Below are 8040 nucleotides of genomic sequence, written 5' to 3' on the forward strand. Positions count from 1 at the left end.
ACTTCAACAGTCCCCAACGCTATCGTCCCTCAATATAAAGAGAAAACTCTTGTCTAAGGGTATATCCACAGTGGGAGGTCTCTTGAAGCATAGGAAGAGTGGCATTCTCTCACCTGAGGAACTTGCAGTAAAAATAGGCTTACAGGCAATCAGATATCTTTTTCGGATACTCAAGGAGGTGAGGAACTCATTACATCCTGATTGTCTGGCTCATGTGGAGAATCCTTGTGAAGGTGACTAAACCTTGTGTGGAGAGAGTCTTTGTGAAGATGCAGGTTTGCTAACATACTTCCCTGGCTTTAAAAATTAACCCACAAGGTCTCAATCTCTCCCAGCCATCACCTGCACATCATATTAGCTTGGTCCTGGTACAGCTGGGGTGTACTTCTGTGGACCATAAAGGAAGGATATTATATATATATTCAACAAAAGAAGCAGGCTATGACCCGACAATGACTTCATGCGCATAAATTTCACCAATACATCACCTCCATACTAGGAGGCATCCATATGGTCCTCAAGTCTTTGCAGACAGATTTTTGCCTGTGGTCATAAATAGATAAAGGCAGAGATGTCAATCCAGATTTCGCCCTTGTTGTAGGCTCATTAGGAAAACATACTTGTTGTTGTTGTTGTTGTTTATTTGCGACCATATAAGGCGAATTAATATAACTGAATCGAACCCCCTAACTTGATGAGGCTGCAGGACACAGAACGAGGCCCATCACAGCAATTGCTGCACGACCTGTCAGCAACAAGTGTCACCTGCCACATGAGCACATTGTCTCTGCCCTGCTGATCACTAGTTAGTAGATTTGCAGCCAGGAACATTAAATTCAACGAAAGAAGCACGCTGACTATGACATGACGTTGACATCCATATGGTTCAGTTATGTTAATGAGCTTAATATGGTCACATAAACTCCTGGCAGTTTGTTGTCCTGATGAGCCCACAACAAGGGCGAAATCTAGGTCGACATCTCTGCTGTCGTCTATTTATGACCATAGGCTATAATCTCAGTCTGCAAAGGCTTGAGGACCAGATGGATGCCTCCTCATTTGGAGGTGATGTGTTTGTGTAATTTATTCACATGACATCATCGTTGTATCATACTCAGCATGCTTATTTTGTTAAATTTAATGTTCCTGGCTGCAAATCTCCTAACTGGTATTCAGCAGGGCAGAGACAATGTGCTCATGTGGCAGGTGACACTTGTTGCTGACAGGTCATGCTGCAATTGCTGTAATGGGACTCAATATGTGCGCTGCTACTCAATCAAGTTAGGGGGTTGATTCAGAGAGATGGATGATATATATATATATATATATATATATATATATATATATATATATATATATATATATATATATATATATATATATATATATATATATATATATATATATATATATATATATATATATATATATATATATATATATATATATATATATCAGGTCAGGTATGGGAGCATGTGCCAGAACAGCGCGTCGCTGCGTCCACTTTCTGCTGGTACTCCAGGGGCCTCCGTCTGGCCATCCCCCAGGCAGATGCCAGGCCCATCCCCATCTCCTTGAGATGATGGTCAACCTGCTGCAACCATGAGGCACGTGGTTGGCCCACTGACCTCCTCCACTCATGAGACTCCCTCGCTGAGAGAATCTGGTGAGCAGGATCAGCGTCAGGAAAATGAGCCACATGTCCATACAGCCGCAACTGATGCTCACGGACTATGCAGGTAACAAATCTCATCCGAGTCTCTCTCAGTAACCACTCGTTGGACACAAAATCCGACCAGCGATAGCCAAGGATTCTCCGAAGAGACCTGGTACCAAAGGAATTAAGTCTCCGTCTCAGATCCTTGGTCAGAGTCCAAGTCTCGCACCCATAGAGCAAGACTGGAAGTACCAAGGACCTGAAGACTCAGACTTTCGTCCTCCCGCACAGGTACCGGTAGCGCCACACCCCATGATCCAGTGAATCCATGACTCCCCAGGCCCGACCCAGACGTCTATTGACCTCTGACTCGCAGCCAGCAGAGACATGAATATCACTGCCAAGGTAAGTGAATCTCTCCACGACCTCAACATCCTCACCACAAACAGACACAGACAGGACAGCAGCATCCAAGATGTCACCGAAAGCCTGGATCTTAGTTTTGACCCAAGAAACCCGTAATCCCAATGGCTCCGACTCCTCATTCAGCACCTCGAGGGCCCCCAAGAGGATGTCTAAAGTCTCCGCAAAGATGACTGCATCATCTGCAAAATTAAGGTCCGAGATCTTGACATTGCCAAACGATGCATCGCAACTTGATCTCTCCGACATCCTCCCTAAAATCCAGTCCATACAAGTGCTGAAAAGTGTGGGGGCCAGTACACATCCCTGACGAACTCCAGTAACAACTGGAAATAAGTCAGAGATGGTACCACCACACTTCACAGCACTCTCAGTACCAGAGTAGAGTTCAGACATCAGATCGATCAGTTTTGGTTGCACCCCACGAAGACCAAGAATCCTGCAGAGGACATCCCGATTCACTGAATCGAACGCTTTACAGAGATCAACATAGGCTGCAAGCAGCCCCTGCCGAAACTGTCGTCTGCGTTCGGTGAGGACACGAAGTGCAAGGATACGGTCAATCGTTGACCTCTTTGGTGTAAAGCCTGACTGCTCTGGACGCTGGTGCTCAAGCAGATGGTGGCGAACCCTATCAAGAATTATCCGAGCAAAGACCTTGCCCGGCACTGAGAGCAGCGTCACCCCTCGGTAGTTGTTGCAGTCTTGGCGATCACCCTTCCCTTTCCAGAGAGGGACAACAAGGCCCCTCTTCCAGTCAGTTGGGATGATGCCTGTGTTCCAGGCAGAGCACAAAACTGCATGCAACGACACGAGTGCAGTATTTCCACCAGCCTTGAGAAGTTCAGCATGGATGCCACAGACCCCTGGAGCTTTGCCCCGTTTCAACTGGTTCACCGCAGCCTGTGTTTCCACAAGCGAAGGTGGACCACAGTTGATTCGAGGGTCAGCAACAGGGATTGTAACACCCTTGACGTCCAACTCGACAGCTGGGGGATCAGCCTGGTACAACCGCTCAAAGTAACCGGCCCAGCGGGCCTTCACTTCAGACTCCTCTGTCAAGAGCCTACCACTCTCTGCTCGAACTGCATTGCTCCGAGGGATGGGCTTGGATGAACGTAATGCGCGAATTCCCCTGTAAGCGGGACGAGAATCACCTGTCCACAGGTGATGCTCTACCCCCTCACAGATTCCTCGCACATAGGCCTCCTTGTCCACCCTCAGTGCACGTACAGTTTTACGCCTCAGCTCCCTGAACAGCTCAGCTCTGCCATTCAGCCTGGCCCTGCGACTCTGGTCAATGGTATCCAGTGTCCCTTGAGAGACAAAATTCTTCTTTGCCCTGCGGTGAGCTCCAAGGCATCCACCGGCAACATCAAGGACGGTGGTCTTGAAGGCGCTCCACAACTCTTCAGGACCCCCCAAAGCACCCAGACCCCCCAAGTGTCCACTCAGCCTGTTCGCAAACTCCTCAGCTACTCTCTCATCCCTGAGCTTGGCAACATCCAGCCTAGGCTGGGATGGTACCATTCTCCAGGATTTAAGGTGCAGCTTTAGAGCTGCTACAACAAGCCTGTGGTCAGTATTGAGGAACTGAGCACTCCGCTAGACCCTGCAGTTCTGCATCATCCTCCAACGACCGTCAATGAGGACATGGTCAATCTCCTTTGCCACACCACCAGCGTTGGAATACCAAGTCCAGCGATGAGCTTGTGGGCGTTGAAACCATGAACCAGCCACCCTAAGTCCATGACTTCTTGCAAAGTCAAGGAACTTAGTGCTATTCTGGTTCATAGTTCCTGACCCATGGGGACCAACACACACCTCATAACCATCCCTATCAGTTCCAGTCGATGCATCGAAATCCCCCAAGACTAGAAGTGTATCTCGTCTGCGGCACTGATCAACCACAGACTCGAGTGTGGCGTAGAATGCATCCTTCACGGTGAGATGACTCGCCTCAGTCAGAGCATAAACAGAGACCAGGGAAATGACACCTAAGGAGTGACGAATCCTTAATCTCATGATACGCTCGTTGACCGGTGTTACCTCAATTATCATTGGGGTCAGCTTCTTGGACACAGCTACAGCAACTCCTTGGGTATGGTAACCATCAGAGCGACCAGACCAATAGTAGGTGTAACTACCCACCATTATCTCACCGCAATCCGGTCTCCGAACCTCAGAGAGAGCTGCAATCCCAATGTCCAAACGCTTGAGCTCAGATGATAACAGAGACAGGTGATCATCCTCTCTTAGGGATAGGACATTCCAGGCACCCACCCGAAGGGACCGCCTCAGGTTAACCCAAGGAGACCGCCATCTGGTGGACGACACCTCAGCACCACTCCGACACACTCTCCCGCAATCTGACCCAGGGATGTTACCCCGTGGTTTCCCTCCTATCATCAAAGATTGGGGGTCCCGAAGGCTTTGCCCCAATCCCGTCATCCGGTGAGCTGCCCTGCGAAGGGAAGCTGCACAGGAGGTACTCCCACGGAGTGGGTTTTCAGATTTTTTTGCGTTTTTGCGTTTTTGCGTTTTGCGGAATGAAGGGTTTTACGGTGGCTGGAGTGCAAATCCTGCCACCATCCTCCTAATAAGAAGTAACCCAACTGCAGGAGGACGTCCGCAGACACAGTTGGGCACTAGATATGGATGGCCGTTGGCTCACAAGGAGCTCCTCCGCCCTTTGACAGGTTTTGTTTTGAATCCTGCTGGCTGTCCATATCCAAACACCCCCCTCACCAGAAAACCTGGTGGGGGAGACGGTTTAGTCGCCGACAACCCGACCATGGAACAGGTTAGTACAGGTTTACATGGTACCTGTAGCAGGTCACAGATCGAACCTGACCTGACACCTGACATACATACATACATATATATATATATATATATATATATATATATATATATATATATATATATATATATATATATATATATATATATATATATATATATATATATATATATATATATATATATATATATATATATATATATATATATATATATATATATATATATGTGCTCATAACTCACTCACTCCACTTTATTGCGCTTGCAAATTGGCTGGACCAATCTCATTGGCATGAGGTTCTTCTGCCACCCTTGCCTGTCCATCCATGTTGGGAATCTTTCTATATCTGGTCAACAGCAAGGTGGTGGGAGACCTAACCTGGAGATTTCTTCATGGGGCACTGTGTTCTGGAGCTCTACTGCAACACTTCATAAACTTTCCTGGTTGATGTTGCTTCTGTGATAAAACTGAGACCATCTTTCACATAGATAAGACTTGCAGTGTGTCGTCTTCAACCATTTTTCCCTCACACTTTATTATTATTTTTTTGGTCATCCTGTAAAGGAAAGCAGACTTTATTTTGGCCTCTGCAAAGCTTGCGATATGTGAAACCAGAAAGGCAAAGTTTGAAAGTGATGTGGTGAAACATTGTTTTACATGCCCTGAAAACTTTATTACGTTCACATATCACTTCAAAGTTTAAGGTGGCAAAATATACCTGAACTATGGGAATGTTGAAGGAAATTTGCACAACCAATGATGCACTTTGCAGTGTATCCCCACATGGTACTTTACTTTTACTTGTCTGATCATCATAATAATTAATTTTGGAAATGCTTCATTTTGTTTCAGTCTCCCATTTTTAAAGTGCTCTGCCTTGTCAACTGCAGTTCTAATTATTATTTTTCATAATTCTGTTTATTCGTTGTAGTTCTTGCTTTTTCTTCTCTTTCATCGAGATTTCTCTCAATTTCTCTCTTTCGTTATCTATCTCTGAAGGGAGAAGTGAATTCTTGCAGACAGTTTTCTGTGAGGTTCACTTGGCTGTGCCTGGATGGGGTGAGGGTTGTGGAGTAGCGGCTGAAACCCGAATCCTATCCAGATTCCTCATGATGACTCCATCTTTGCTCTTTACTTCTTCGGGTTCCTTCTTGGTATTCCGTTTCATTCTAAACGTGAACTTGCAGGGACGAGGACGTTGAGTGACATTTAACAGAAAGCTTATGTTTGCTTGAGCTTTCCTGCGCCCTCAGTGCAAGCCTCTCAAACAAAAACACGACTACAACTGCTACTTCAATGGTTTCAATTATTCCCACCTTGTGGGTTTTGCCAGGGAAACCTTTTGGCCCAAGTCTTTCGCAAACTGGATGATCAGGACTGACATTCGACTGGAGCTGATTTGTGCAAGAATTTATAATTTGTTCAGGGTGCCGGTGATAACCCACCTAATCTTCATGAAAGATATGATGGAATCAATGCCGGCAGTTGCGAATGTCCGGCTTAAACATGCAAACTTTGTGTTGCTATTCCCTGCCTTTGACAGTTTACCAGTATAGTCGAGTCGGGAATTAAAACCAGACTAGACGGCTCAAAGGTATGTGAGCTATCTCTCCACTATCTCGTCAAAACCAATGGGGCATGAATACTATATAATAAATCGGCAGGACACCCGGCTTGACGTCTATCCGAGGGACAGCACACTTTTTGATGCAACTTTATGATGCACATTTCATAGTTGGCCTTCAAAGCCAGCCACAAACTGGGCATCCTCCGTCGTGCAAAGTCATTCCTTGGCACACCTGAACTCCTGTTTTCTGCAGCTTGATGGAGTACTGCTCTCCCCTCTTGGCTGGCCATCTTGCTCAGTTTGATGCCGTGGAAACCAAGATCCAGACGATTATTGCAATCTCCCGCGATGAAGCTGAGTCTATGGGCGTATCACTTCCTCATCGCAGGCAGGTCGGTGGTCTCTCTGTCTTTTACCACCTCCTTTCTAGTCTTGCACCCTTTGCTCTTTCCATGCTTTGTGCCCCCCACACCCCTCAAGGTTTCTGCTGGGTGCACACGGACCACCAATGAACCCCTTCTGGTGAAACTACCTAAATCCAGGATCACTACTCACCTCGACTCATTTGTTCTATTTTCCCACCTGTGGAATCGACTTCCACATCCTCTTCAATCTTATTCTTCCCTCCAGGTCTTCAAGACAGCTGTTCACCACCATCTCAGATCATCCCCAATCCAAAACCATGATCTTTTCTACCCTCGTTAATCCCCAACCCAATCCCTCCTCCTTCCAAATTTCGAGTTTGCCCTCCTTGGAGTTTCCTTCTGTATCCATCTTGTCCATCCCATGCATCCTCTGTATCCATCTTGTCCGGCCCATTCATCCTCTGTATCTATCTTGTCCACCGCATCGATCCTCTGTGTCAATCTTGTCCATCCCATGCATCATCTGTATCCATGTTGTCCATCCCATTCATCCTTTGTGTCCACCTTGTCCACCCCATGCATCCTTTGTATCCATCTTGTCCACCCCATTCATCTTCTGTATCCATGTTGTCCACCCCATGTTTGTATGTTTTGCATCCTGTTTTTTTGTCTGTTACATCCTGATCCATTCAGTGTACTCTCTCTTCCATGAACCTCGACTACGTACAAAAAATAAAAATGTAATAAACAACATCCTGTGTGCGAAGTACCAATCCGACAGTCCATACTCAAATCAAGACTCAAACCCAGATGAGACAGTGAGTAAGCTATCCTTCACACCATCATGTTGGACACAGATTTGCACTGCTGCTGCTAACATAATGAAAGTACTAACAATTGTTTTTTTTGTTTTTTTAATAAGCTCTAACATTAAATTGTATTGCAGCGAGTGAGCTGTTATGTGGTTGAAGTGGTAAAACATTCGCAGATGTATCATGCAGACCATCGTGCATTTAAAACGGATATAAAAATGTTTTATCACTCCATGGAATCTGCCAGTAATAGAAACAGGAAGGTTGTTGCTATGAGACGTAACATGAAGTTGTTGACATTTTACAGTTCTTCGTTCTATGATGATCCGAGTTTTTGACAACCTGGTTTTAAAAATTGATTCTACAAAAAAGAAAGAATTGTTTTTTTTTTTTTGCTCACAAGAATTTGCAGC

At 45.7% G+C, this 8040-nt stretch overlaps 1 protein-coding gene across 1 annotated transcript in view; it reads left to right on the top strand.

Annotated features, from left to right (window-relative positions):
* LOC147019483 (potassium voltage-gated channel subfamily KQT member 4-like) overlaps positions 1–8040 on the top strand; it is a 311546-nt gene that overhangs the window by 168992 nt on the left and 134514 nt on the right. The window lies entirely within an intron of this gene.

This window comes from Eptatretus burgeri, chromosome 9 (genome assembly GCF_056783735.1).
Source record: "Eptatretus burgeri isolate ZD-2024b chromosome 9, Ebu_testis_v1, whole genome shotgun sequence".
Taxonomy (NCBI): Eukaryota; Metazoa; Chordata; class Myxini; order Myxiniformes; family Myxinidae; genus Eptatretus; species Eptatretus burgeri.